The sequence below is a fragment of the Neofelis nebulosa genome, chromosome 12 (genome assembly GCF_028018385.1).
Source record: "Neofelis nebulosa isolate mNeoNeb1 chromosome 12, mNeoNeb1.pri, whole genome shotgun sequence".
Lineage (NCBI taxonomy): Eukaryota > Metazoa > Chordata > Mammalia > Carnivora > Felidae > Neofelis > Neofelis nebulosa.
Genome location: NC_080793.1, coordinates 24,037,062 through 24,051,113, shown reverse-complemented (window position 1 = coordinate 24,051,113; position 14,052 = coordinate 24,037,062). Strand labels below are relative to the sequence as shown.

The 14,052-nt window shown below is 46.3% G+C and overlaps 1 protein-coding gene across 12 annotated transcripts in view; it reads left to right on the top strand.

The window, feature by feature from the left end:
* PALM2AKAP2 (PALM2 and AKAP2 fusion) overlaps window positions 1-14,052 on the top strand; it is a 484,510-nt gene that overhangs the window by 372,716 nt on the left and 97,742 nt on the right. The window contains exon 1 of one of the 12 annotated variants that reach the window (XM_058694614.1): window positions 4,708-4,854. The exons of 10 other annotated variants lie outside the window; for them this stretch is intronic. The gene's annotated coding sequence lies outside the window, so the exon portion shown is untranslated. Of the gene's footprint in view, window positions 1-4,707; window positions 4,855-5,328; window positions 5,349-14,052 lie in introns of those variants that run through there. One more of the 12 variants, XM_058694615.1, reaches the window with a different exon arrangement.

Sequence of the window (14,052 nt, the reverse complement as noted above, 5' to 3'; positions counted from 1 at the left end):
TTACAACACTCCATGATGGGTCATCCCTTTTATGAAAACGCCACGTTATCTGGAGATGCCCGTTTTGCCTTTCAGTAAGAATCAGGGATCAGTGGAGAACCGTGTTAAGTGGCAAATCCATAGATGTACAAAACATCCACATGAATAAGGTAAAACCACTATTTGATTTAGAAAGCAAGCAAATGATCCGTACGGCTCCTAGGACTTAATTGGCTGTCCCAAGTCCTGCAGCCAGCAGGGATAAATTTTTCCTTTTATATCTAAAGTAAAATTATTTGAACCCCTACTGACAGAGTAGAAGATGTCCAGTGCCCACCCCACTATTTTTATGGGCTTTTAACTCAAGGGGTTAACTCAAGTGGGGTGGGGTGAGTTCTACTCACTTGTTGTTCTGATTTCTTATTTAGTTTGACTTCTTCATCTCACATTATCTTGCCTGATATCCACCCTGTACCAAGCCTCATACAAGCCCTTTGCCTTTGGCTCTCCAAACAAATGCTGTTTTAAGAGGTCACCAGAAGTACTTACATCACAACAGAGCACAGCAAACAACTTTAAAAGTGTATATTAAATAAATACTCTTTTGCTTTGGCCTTTTCGGTGATCAGGAATTTCTCATTCTCTGACTTCTCCCCACCCCACCCCCAATCTCCATAGATTCCCAAAGTGAATTGCACTTGAACAGTGTATAAATATTTTTTTATCTCAAGAGATATCACCAAATTGTCTTCTGAATTTAGCAATGTATTAATATCAATGTATATTCCCATCCACAGAGTACAATCACTTAATTTTCATCATTCCCTCACCAAGAAATAAAATTTGTATTTTATGTATTTACCAATATCATAGGCAAAATATATTGTCCCAATATTGTCACTTACATTTCTTTAATTATGAAGTTTGAGCATTATTTATCTATAAATGACTGTTTTCTTTTTCCTATTAGGTATTTGGCGATTTTCTTCAATTTTCTTATTGATTTGTAAGAACTCTTCACATAGTAGACATAGTAATTCATTGTTATGTATGTTGCAAATATTTTCCCCAGTTTGTTTTTTCTCATACATTTTCAGTGGTGCATCTGGTCCCATGATGCCCTTGGGATTGGGATTGTTCCTAACTTTCCAGTGACCTCACCTGTTGCTTGTGGGAAAAGCCCCACAGATCTAAGGCTATTGGTTTCATGGGGGCCAGCCTTTTTGGTGTTGGTCTTTTTCCTTAATCCCCTCCTCCTCACCCCTTATTCCTCTTCCTCTTCCTTCTTCCTAGTAAATCTTTATTTTCAGTGGGGCACATTTAACATATGAAGATTACATCCAGCTGATGTTTTTTGATGTTGCTCCTTGCTAGAAGGAGGAAGTGGCAAGTTCTCTTTTATGATGGGCCTCCCTTGACCTCCCCTTTTGGTTTGCAAATGATCTCTCTGAGGGACTCACTGAGTCTTTTTTTCAGTTTCTACTTTTCTCTAAGTTTAGGGACATGTGGCTACTGAAAGACCAGTATTTGCAGGACTTGGTTCATTGTGCTTAGTTTGGGAAGAGAGAGAGAAGAGCTTTGTCAATCTATCTAGGCTGACCTTTTTCCCAAAAAGCCTTTACTTTTGGTGTTTCTTCAGCAGGTACATTGTATTTCTTGGGTCCCTTGGAGGTCACTGTCCCTCGGGGCACAGTTTATGTCACTCCAGCAACATAGCAGATGCAAAATGGGCAGATATGTACATTAGGCCATAGTGAAAGAAGTCCTGAGTTCTTTCCCGGCTAAGCAAAATTTCCATAGGTTTTGTGCCCTAGATGCTGTAGGGCCTTTGGGAGTATTAAACATTCACACATCTCAACTATGTTTTTTTTCCCCCCACAAAATTAGTAGCCCTTTCTTTGCTTCAAATGGGCTTCTGTAGTGCATCTAGGAGACTAAATGTGCTTCTTTCATAAAATATTCTCAGCTCCAATAACCATTATCATGTTAAGAGACAAATAATGTGATGTACCCATAAGAATGTGCTGGGTGATAAAGCCAGCTTTCCCCATCTCCAGCGTTTCTCGTATTCTCATGTTCTTAAGATCACGTGGAAGCTGTTAGAACACTTTTCCTAGCCCTGCCCCCAGAGATTCTGACTTGGTAGGTAAAGGTGGGGCCGAGAAATCTGCATTTTTAGTGAGCGCAGAGGTGGTTCTGATGTCTGTGGTCCTTGGTATTGGCTTTGAGTCCAAGGCCAGATGTCTCAACCTCAGCACCATTGACATTTGGAACATGGTAATCCTTTGTTGCCGGGGTACTGGTCAGCAACATCTGGGACCTTATCCCTTAGATGTCAGTAGCACCCTCCCCCCATTATAACAATCGGGAATGCCTCCAGACATTGCCAACATGTCCCCTGGGGAGTCAAATCACCCTCAACTGAGAACCACTGACTGAGGGGGAAATAAATGAGAAAATGCTAATTAAAAACAGTTCTTACTTTCATACATAGATGGTCATACCCTCGCATTGATTTCATTGAACAAATTAAACGAATATTTCTGAGCACCTGATATGCACCAAGCATTTTATATTAAAAGTGTTTAATATAATCATGGTTACTTCTTTAACATAAGATGGAAGAAAAGGAAATGTTCTTGTAAGTTAATATCTGTTGAATATGCATTTTTCCTAAATTAATACTCCCAATAGTTTTCTGTAGGATATACCAGAGCTTTAAAATTAATATTAAAAAATTAATATTAATTAACCAATATGAAAAGTAATATTAAATTAAAATGAATATTAAAATTGGCATTGCTTTAGGGAGGATGTAATTCAGCTGGTGTGAATCGCTGTACTCTCTAGTGATGAAACAAATTTGATTTATAAACTTTACATTTATTTTAATTTAGAAACATAGGAAGAAAGTCATGATGCACCTGCCATAATACTGTTTCTAAAACCTCACCTCTGCTGTAATTTTAGAATCTTTCCTTGGAGAGTCTGTGGTCCACATAAATAAATAACTGTACCCAAACATGCTCATTTCAATGTGAGTTTTTCACATGTTAGTAAAATGTTAAAAATAGACCATGATGTAGGGCACTCAGATATTTAACTCCTTACGTCAGTGACAGGAGGAGCTATAAGGAAGGAAAGAGGGAAAGAAAGAAGGTAGGAAGAGAGGGGGAAGGGAGGGACAGAAGGAGGAAAGAAGAAAGGAAGGAAAGAAGGAAGAAAGGGAAGGAACAGGAATTGATTGAGGATAATGCTCTATAATCTCTGACCACCGGTCAGTAAATTCTATTGAAATTCAAGAGTAGAGACCTACAAGGAGGCTGGTGAAACCATTCCTAAAAGGCAAGAAAAAGAAGCCTATTGACATTCAGGAATCCTGAAGAGATCAGCTGACTTCTCCATTTTAGACTTTACCCCCCTCCCCCCAGAAAGGTGTGAATACAGCTCAAGACAGGAAAGGAGTCTTTTCCGCAGAGGGTGCTGTTGTTAATGTGTCAATAGTGTGGACAGGCTTTCTGGGCAGTTCCCAATGATATCATTTCTTTGTACTGGAGATCAAGGACCTTTGTGGATTAGGAAAGAAGAACCAGACCCCGGCAGCTGTCTTTCCTGCTGTGCTTGGCAGGCAGCACTGAGTCTCAGAAGAGGACCCCAGGACCTTGGCCAGGGGTTCAGAAAGAAGCAGGCCCATCTAGAAATGGAAACTCCAAGGAGAGTAAGGCGCTCTGACTTACAAAGCTGGAGAGAGAATAAATAGGAAAATGAAAACCCCCCATCCTTCCTAGTGGAAGGCTGAATTCAAGAAACCTGGCCTTATATTTTTTTCCTCTGCAGAGAGCGTGCAGAGTAAGATAACTGCTTGCTTTTTAAAAATGCTGTTTTCTGGGTAGGGTGTTTCAGCGTGTGTCCTCTCAGGATTTCCAGACAGTCCCGAAAGGGTCATTAACATTATTTAAATATTCATGCTGGGGGAGGGGACCACAGACTGAAATTTCAGACCGCTCCAGAGTGAGGGATGGTTGGCTACCACCCCAATGCGGCCCCACCTTGTGTATCAGCTGCCTCCTTCCCCGCCGATGGCTTTGTTAACACACGCGCGTTGACACCAGGCCACCGGCTGCCACAACGAGGAGGGCAGCGCGACGGCTCTGGAGAGCCGGTGAGCCGGAAGCATCCCCGTCCACACCTTGGCCTCTAGGCCACAACGGGGAGAGCCCCAAAACACAAAGACGCACTTCCTAACCGCTGCCGGCCGTTGTACTTACCCGGGGACAGTCGTGCGGTGTCGAAATGAAGGACTGCTCCCACCTCGGGCAGGAGCTCAGCAGCCCCTGGCGTTGCGAGCGCGCACATACACCCACACGCTTCCACCTACTTACATACACGTACGTGTACCCCAACACACACCCGCCTGTGCACACGCCGACACGCCCACCCGTGCACTGACAACAGGTCCACATCCCCAGACACAGAGCCCTCTCCCCAGTTAGGAAATACTGGGCTTCACTTGCCTCTATCCATCCGTCTCTCCATCCCTCCACCCCTCCAATGTACCCATTCATTCATTTCGTGGTTTCTCGGTTTGTGCTTTGGATTCCACCAAAGCCAGAGACGCGTGGGTGGATGGGGAGGGCACATGGAAGCGGAGGGGCGGCCCGCGGTCGCCGGGCGCCGAGAGGGGCGGGGAAGGGGCGGGCTCCGGCAGCCCACGGGCGGCGCTCCTGGCCCTCCGGCGCGCCCAGCGGCCGCTGCGCCCGGCAGACGCGCTCGCCCCGGCCCCGGGGCTGCCGCACGCCTTCCCCGGAGCTTCTCAGACGCCCCGCGCCGGAGCAGAGCTCGAGGACTGCGCCCCCCAGGATCCCGCGCCAAGAGGTGGGTGGCCCAGGCTGGGGGCGCGGCGGCCCCCGACTCCGCGTCCCCGGGGCGCCCTCCTAGTGTTGCGGCCTCAGGCGTCGTCCCCGGGGCGCCCTCCGAGTGTTGGGGCTCCAGGCGTGGGGAAAGGGTGGCCCGGGAGGGGCTGCAGATCTGGGGTGTCCTCCGAAGGATCGCGGACTTTAAAGGGCTTTTATGGCCTTGCCTAGCGGAGCGTGTGCGCGGAGGTGGCCTGGCTGGAAAGGGCTGTGGCCATGTGGCTTTGAATTCCTAGGTTTGGGGGAGGGCCGAGCCTTTGGCTGCTTTATTCAATACTTAGTTATATATGCTTTAGAAAAATAAACTTAGGACCCTTTCTTCTGCCCTCCAACACACACACACACACACACACACACAGGCGGGCTGTACAGGAAAAGCGGGGAATATCTAACGGCCATGGCCACCCCTCCAGATCCGGAGCAGCAGAGGATGGAACCACTGGTTCCAGCTCCCGAGTAAGACGCGGGTCCTTAGATGGCAGCGCTGGGGCGTTGTGGGGGGCGCACGCCGGGGAGGGCCGGGTCCCCAGCCAGCCGGAGCCTCGCGGACTGGGTCTGGGAGCTGCACACTCCGGAGACCATGCAGCCTTTCTGTGCAGGGACTCCCGGAGTACGCGCTGAGCCTGGAAGTTTAGCCTGTGGCTGAGACCCCAGCTGTTAGGACCCGGTGTTTTATCCTGGATAAAGCGGAGGGTACCTCTCTTTGGGCCCTTCGTGGAGACAGTTTGGGAAGTGGAAGGGGCTGGTCGCGGTGGTGCGCGCTGGGCAAACTGTGCCTGTAATCTGGGTGGAGGCAGCGTGAGCTCAGGGATGGGAGCGAGGAGATCCTGGCGGCCCTGAGAAATTCTGGAGAAGCGTACTGGAGGACGAGGGACCGAATCGAAGTCCGTGAGAGCTGGGAGCCCGGGACCCGGCGGAGGAAGGCGGGCGGGCCTGGGAGCGGCGGCGCGGGTGGCCGTGAGCACTGCCGGCTAAGGGGTGGCTGCGCGCAGTGGGGAGCCAGGCAGGGAGCAGAACAGGCAGCGGGTTACTGAGCTCCCGGCCCTCATGGCAGACGCTCGCCAGCCTTGGGGACCTTTCCCTAATCCGCAAAAAGGGGGCGTCGCGAAGGGCGATGACTCATTTTGAGAGGCCGTGGGTTGTCTCTCCAGACCCGTTCAAGCCAGTTGCGTAGGGCAGTATTGATTTGGCTGTGATAGGCTTTGTGGTCAGACTTTGACAAATCTTTACCCTTCTCTGTAGCAGTTTTAAGTGCAGAGCCATTAACGTAGGCAAGCTTCTTTCCTCCGCCCCCCCCCCCAAATGTATTTCTCTTTGAAAAGAGATCTCTCTCTCACACACACACACACACACACACACACACACACACACACACACCTATACATCTCTACATGGTGCATCTCTGAATCTGCTAACAAGTTCACAGGGGAAGCAGCCTTCCGTCTTCACATGTTGCCAGGCATCTGGAGGCCACCAGGCACCACTGTGATCCCCGACGTTGGTTTTTCTTGGTTTTGTTCTAATTCAAGAGTTTCGCTTAAGCATCACACTTTTCTTCCTGGAAATGGTCCTAATTTCATTAAATATTGTCTCTTTCCTCCCACCTGGCACCATCCCCAAGCCTGATCAATAAAATTTCAGAGTAAGGAGTTTACTTTGTCTGTTTAAACGTAAAGCCCTTTAAGAATTAAAACTTGCCCTAACACATCTTCTAAACGGCTGTCCACTGCCAGCTTTCTCCTGCCCAGTTTTGACACTGGCTCTTTGCTCAGAGGGCACTTTCTCCTTTGAGTGGGCACAACATGGGTCAGGTAGGTCCTGCAATTATTTGGGGCTACACCAATACCATTAGTCAGGAGCCAAGAAAAATGAAAGTAACCCTCCTCGGGTCTCCCAGCATCTTCCCTAGTGGACTGCAAGTTAGGTGTTGAGATGTTTCTCTGGCACCAAAGTTCACTTCAGTTTCTTTCGGGGATGCTGAGGTGCCGGTGTGAGCGGGTGACTGGGTTCTGAGATGGGACAGACATTTTGAAATACCCATTATCTCATAGTTCTGGCATCACGGTTGGCAAGGCTTCCTGCCTGCACAGTTCAGGGTAGTGTAGTCAGATTATTTCACTTCCATAAGTGGCTCGTTCTCACTCAGGAACCTCAGGATTTCAGGCTCATGAGATGAAGTAGGTTGTCTTAACTTCTTATCAAGTAAGGGGGGGGGTAGTATGAGCCATTGGTTGTTTTATGACTAAAACTTATCAATATTTTAGTATAGCACTATTAAATATTACTTTTAAAAATGCGATCACCCTAGATTTTCTAGTTAATTATTAGAATTATTGTCTAGATACCCTCTTTATAGATTTGGTGGACTCCTAAAGCATCCATGTCTCAGATTTCTATCACGGATGCTATTACAAGTCTCTGGGTTTTTGTTTTTTTTTTTAATGGTTTATTTTATTTTATTTTATTTTTGAGAGAGAAAGAGTACCAGCAGAGGAGGGGCCGAGAAAGAAGGAGACAGAATCAGAAAGTAGGCTGCAGGCTCTGAGCTGTCAGCACAGAGCCCAGCACCGGGCTCGAACTCATGAACCGCAAGATCATGACGTGAGCCAAAGTTGGCTCTCAACCCACTGAGCCACCCAGGCGCCCCTACAAGTCTCTATTTATTAAGATAGTGACAAATGTTTCAAATAAAAATGAAATTGAGTTTGCATGGAAGTTGTGTTGAGTTTTAATAATTGAAATAGGTGAAACAGCGGCATGTTGAAATTTACTTCTAAAGACCAAAAGGGTGATGTTTAGCTCTATTCTTTAACTTTATACATTTCTTAAAGCTGGTAGAATTGATGATCAATCTTGACTTAGCCTCTAAAATGGCTGTTCTTTGATCTTGAGAAATGATCTTGAGTCATCATTTGCTTAGATGATTGATCAGGGATTCTGTACTACCTATTGGCAATTTGAACAAATTAATGAATGCACTTATCAATAATTTTAGTAAATTTTACTGAAAAACTTACGAAACAACTTTAAGTTCAACAATTTTAGTAAGTTTTGCTGGAAAACATCATCATTTTCTTTATACTGTGTAAACTCTACACCCATGGATATATTTTCTATGAAGCTAAAAAAGCTTAAGTGAGGGGTCTCCTCACTGGCACCCACCTTACCCATTAGCACGTTGAGTGGCTTGGGCATGTGGGTGGCAGTGCCTCCATGATCCATGATGAGATCCATGCTCTTTGTAAGGTAATCCCCTTCTAAGAACATATAAGTCCACTGTTACTTAAAAAAAAAAAAAAAAAAGGAGGCATACCTGGGTGACCCTATCGGTTGAGCTCCACCTTCAGCTCAGGTCATGATTTCGCCGTCTGTGAGTTGGAGCCCCACGTGGGACTCTCGGCCATCAGTGCAGAGCCTACTTCAGATCCTCTGTCCCCTCTCTCTCTGCCCCTACCCCGCTTGAGCTCTCCCTCAAAAAAATTAATTAAAAATTGGAAAAAAAAAAAAAAAGACCACCATTCAAGTTTTGGACCTTTGCCCTTCGAACATGTTTGTCAGGAATGTATTATTACAGGAGAGTCAAAATCATCTCTATTTCAATATGAAATCCACTGTTTTGCTCAAAGAGAAAATTATAGAGTTTGGATATGTGATTGTCACTAGCACTTGATTAACTAGAATACTTAAGAAATGAATTACATTAAGTAATATAAGTTTAAACCTGAGTTTTAAAAATGCATTTCAACTGTGGGTGATACAAGTGTGTATCTAAGGGGTAAAATGAATGGTTACCTTGCTTGGCTTTGCCTTGGTGAGTTTACTGTGGTCACTATATTGTTGTCTGTCCATTGACAATTTAGGACTTTGTAGTCTCTGCGTGATGTCAACACAGATAAAAATAAAGGTGTGTAGGAGCGCACAAGTGTAATTGTGGAATCCACTCCAGGACGGCCTCTGGAGACCAGCTTTTGAGAAAACAAATCCCAGTACAAATATCATTTCTGTTCTTTGCCCCACTTTCTGGAAGGTTGAGCGCCAGAGAAATGAATTAATCATGACTTTTCCATCGCCTACCGTACAGCAAGATGCACTTTCTCCAGGGTTCTCTTTACCTGTTGAAGTGAATTCTGAGATTGGGGAGGTGCAAGAGAGGACAGACAGCATGGGGGAAGGGCCTGAGGGCATCCTTGGGCCCGTCTACCTCTTTCCCCTTTGGTATCTGTCTCTGAAATCCAGGCGCACCAGTTCTACCAGGCCTTGGGGGGTACAGTCAAGTGGAAGCAAGGGATGTGTAACTGACATTGCTCCCCTCTTGGTTGGGGTCTCAGGGTGACCAAATGTGCCATGCAGCTGGAGAAGGTGGCCTGTGGAGGCGGAATGCTGCTCATTTTCCCCAGGGATGGGAGGTGAGATGAAGGAGCTTCCCTCAAGTGGGTTTGAGGAGTTGGGTGTTTTTGTTTCATCCTTTAAGTCTTGGAGATACGTGTCCTGGTTGAGGGGGTCATGGGGTGAATGCCAGGGAAGTCGGGGGAGCTGCAGGACACTGTGAAGAATGTCGTTGTCCTTTGACCTTTTGCTTCCTTAGGGGTGGGCAGGACTTTTCTGGTGGGTTTTGCTGCTTGACTGGAGCAGCCTGAGTGAGCAGAGGTCTGCAGATAGTGTGATGCCCAAGTTATCCAGAACCATGGTGGGGCCAAAACACAGTAACGCCTGGGCCAAGTTCTCTGTAAGATCTTGGGCACGCCACTTAAATGGAATCTCAGTTCCCTCACCTATAAAAATGGGAATACCAAAACCTGCCTATTTGAAAACTTGTGTTCAATGAGATATATGGAAGCACCTTGCATGTATTGTATTTCTTAAGTTAAAATCTCTTTTCATCTTTTTTTCTTAAGATATATTTATTTATTTAAGTAATCTCTACACCCTGGGCACCTGGGTGGCTCAGTCGGTTAAGCGTCCGACTTCAGCTCAGGTCATGATCTCAGGGTTCATGAGTTCGAGCCCCGCGTCGGGTTCTCTGCTGACACCTCAGAGCCTGGAGCTTGTTTCGGATTCTGTGTCTCCTTCCCTCTCTGACCCTCCCTTGCTCATTCTCTGTCTCTCTCTCTCTCTCAAAAATGAACATTTTTTATATGTTTATATTTTTGTTATATTTTATGTTTATAAACATAAACATAATCATTAAATTTTTTTTAAAAAAAGTAATCTCTACACCCAACATGGAGCTTGAACTCACAACCCTGAGATCAAGAATCTCATGCTCTGCTGACTGAGTCAGCCAGGTACCCTAAAATCTCTTTTCATGTTTATGGTAGATGCAAATAAATGGTTTTTAAAGTTAATTTTTAAAATTCCAGCAATTTGTGGCAGGTCAATTGTTCATCCTTCACACTGATCAGATGGAAAAGGGTTGAGCACAGAGATTCTGCAAACCTAACGTCACCTTCACTGGCCAGCCCCCTTTTGACTTGGGGGAGTCTGGCTGACATCCTTCTTCTCCCATTGCCCCCACAACACTTGCATTATCACGGCTTCTTCCATTTTTCTTTACTTGCTTCCTCTTTATGCTTTGAGTGAGTCAGAAATTGTTCCTCATCGGGCAAACGGACCCAAATTTTCAGGACCCTAATCCTGGGCTTTAAGCTCACTCAGTGACCCGTAGTGTGATGGATGTCAGTGGGACCTCCCTTCCGAAACTCGTGCAAGATTCTTTGCCGGCTCTAATGAGTTTACTCTGTCACTAAGATGGGAACAGGGATTAATATGTTAAATAAAGATGTGCAGCCAGGATTAAAATGAAAACGGTTTTCAGAAGAGCCTGAGAAGCCTCGTTAATCCAATCCTTTTATGTTTTACCATTTAATTTCACAGATTTGCCATAGATTTTGCAGGTTGGATGAATTATTAAGTAGCACATTACTTTGAATAAAGTCCTAAGTGTTACAAACCATTCTTTTATACACACCAGGCTCCAGCCTCGGCCCAAAGCTCTCCACCGAATCAATCCTCTGTGCCAGCGAGGACTGGGGTCTGGACTAGCACGAGCCTGTACCTTTAAGGAAGTGAGGCGGTTAGAAAAAGTAGCTGGGGATTCACAAGCAATATGATTTAAAAAGCGGAACATTGTAGCTCCTGACCCTGTTTGCAATGCCTCCGTGAAGTTTTTTTTTTAGTCATTGTCTGCGGGAGGGAAATCCCCCCCTTAAAATGTCCCACAAAAGGGGGACCATCCAACTCATGTCCACTGACCCGCTGGTGTATCTAGTCCTACACGGAAGACCCAATTTCCTGGGAATCTGCCCTGTTCACTTGGGCAGCATATCTGGACGTGCAGTCTAGTCATACTAGTGTCTATGTAGGGATTCCTGGGCTCTGGCACAGACAGGATCACCCACTTAAGAGGGGCCTGGATACAGCCTTTTGTTTATTTTTTTCTGGATGCTGCCTTTTAAACTAACTCTTCTGGGATGCCAAATAAAGCCTGAGAATTGATTGCATCGGGACACAAGCCTGCAGAGGATACAGATACCTCCCCAGCACCCCACAAGAGTAGTAACTTGGAGAGAGGGGAATGTGCCCTGGCCCAGGTCCCCAGTGAAGTTCTTTTTTTTTTTTTTTTTAATATTTTTTAATGTTTATCTTTGAGAGACAGACAGACAGAGCATGAGTGGGGGAGGGGCAGAGAGAGAGAGAGAGAGAGAGAGAGAGAATCTGAAGCAGGCTCCAGGCTCTGAGCTGTCAGCACAGAGCCCAGCACCGGGTTCGAACTCATGAACCGCGAGATCATGACGTGAGCCAAAGTCAGATGCTTAACCAACGGAGCCACCCAGGCGCACCCCCGGTGAAATTCTTAAATAAGCAGATACACTGACCTGCCTGCCTCAGGTCTTGACTGATTTCACTGCTCCAACCCAGAGGCGATCCTGGAACTGCTTCAAAAAGGTCTGTGGCTTCTGCTTGAGCTTTCTGCCCTGTAGGGCCCCTAAACCCCTGATCTCCTTTATAGGATGGACGAGAAATCGAGTCCATATATAAAGATTAAAAAAATGCCAGTCCAGAAGCATTAACCTCTCTTTGAACTACAAAAGGTTGTATGTTATTGCTTCCCACATGCGTTAGTGAGGAGGCCTTGAGGAGGGTTATTACTGTGCAGGACAAGGATAAACTGTGACGTTGGAGCAGTTTTTCCTGGGTTGTCAGAAGAGGCCAACCCTCTGGAGGTTTCTGCCTGGTGCTTAGTGTGCCCCGGGGTTTGTCAAGTTTCGAGGAGACATTTGCCAGGCCTTCCAGGTTTATAGTCTTTTGTCAGAGGGGTGTGGGGTGGGGGGCTACCACTGACATCACACCGAGCACTGTGAAGAGAAGGGTTCCCTAGGTGGCCATCCTGTCTGTGAGCCATGATCTTCACAGCGTGTCTATAGTGAACCATGAGGCCAGGACTGAGCCACTGTCCTGTAGCAGAAACCAGCCCTGCAGACCCGGGGAAAGCCCAGCCCTGGGCAGGGGAGAGGCAGGGACACTGACCTGCCTTTCCTTCCACCCAGTTAACTGCCTCAAATGCAGATCTCTGGGGACCTACGCAAGCCCCACACCTGGGTAAAGTGTGTGTAGAAGGTTCTAGAAAGGCCAAACCACACTTTCCTGTAGGCGGTTAACTGACTGCTTTCAGTCCCTCTCCCTGACCGGATTGGCTTACATTATCATGACATCATTTGCTCAGCAGAAACACTTTGGTGCGGTGCCTGATGTTAAGTTTTGTGATACACCCTACAAACAGAGAAAGAAACCCATTGTTGAGCCCTCTTTATGAAAGGGGCCGGGGGAGTGATTTTCCCAAAGGAATAAATCTTAATTTTCTAGAAAATCCAAGTACTTCACAACTCTGAATTCAAAAGCTCTCTCTGTATGTGTATTAAAATCAAGGTCCATGTGCCATGCGCTGTGTGATTCCAAGGCTGTATTTAGCCTGGCAAATTAGTATTTTGTATTCGAACATTTTATCTTTGCAAAGGATAGCAGGCATTCTCCTCTGACACAATCCCAGATGAACAGAATCCATTCATTTGGGGAGGAAAGCCATCAAACTGTATAGGCAACTTAGATCATATCCAAGGTGCTTGTCATTATCCCTGTTTGGGGATGATTTTTCCTTTAGAGAAAAGTTCAAATCAGTGTTAAAATGCAGCATAGAGATGGGCCCCAAGTGTGGGAGGCATTGCTTTTGCATGAAATCACAATGTGTACATTGTTTTAAAATATTCTTTTCATCATATGCTTCATTACCAAAACAATTCACAGCCTCCCAAGGATGACAGATGTTATAGTATAACCAGCATGGAGGGTATAAAATAGAAGAATGAAAAGGGAAGAAGCCCCTCCCTCTGGGAGCATCAATGAGAATGGGATTTAGTTTTCTAGGGAAGTCCCTGTAATCCCCAGGGACACCTCGATCTTGAGGTTTCTAGGCTGGGGGTGCTGGGAGGAGCTAAGAGGGAAGGGGAAGGGAATTAACATTTTTTGAGTGTCAGATGCTAAACAGGTTGCTTTATCTCCACTATCTTACTTGTTCCTTACAATCGCCACCATTTTTCAAACGAGGATACTGATGCACTTGGCAGTTATGGAACCAGCCAAGGGCCCCACAGCTGCGTGATGTCCTCCTGTTTCTCCCACTCAGCTCCCTCCCATTACTAAACCAGTGCTCTGGGGGCCTTGCTGTTCGAAGTGTGGTCTGGGGACCTGTGGCATTGCCATTACTCAGGAGCTTGTTGAAACGAGAGAATCCTGAGCCCCGTACCAGACCTACCAAATCAGATTCTGCATTTTAACAAAATCCCCGAGAATCTGTATGCACGTTATAGTGTGAGAAGCTCTCTTACCCCATTTGGCGGAGGAAGGTTTGGCAGTCAACCCTATGCAAAGTAGCCAAGCTTCCAGACTGGAATCAGCAGATTCAACCTGAGAGTTTGGTCCGCGAGAGGGGAGGATGCTCCTAGAATCTAGTGGGATAAACACCCTACAATGCACAGGACAGCTGCCCACCATGAAGAATTACCCTCCCCAGAATATCCAGAGTGCTGATGTTGAGGTACCCCTGATCTCGTTGTCTGTCTAGAATTCACACCCTGTAGATGTGTTTCCGTAGCTTCAGATGCAC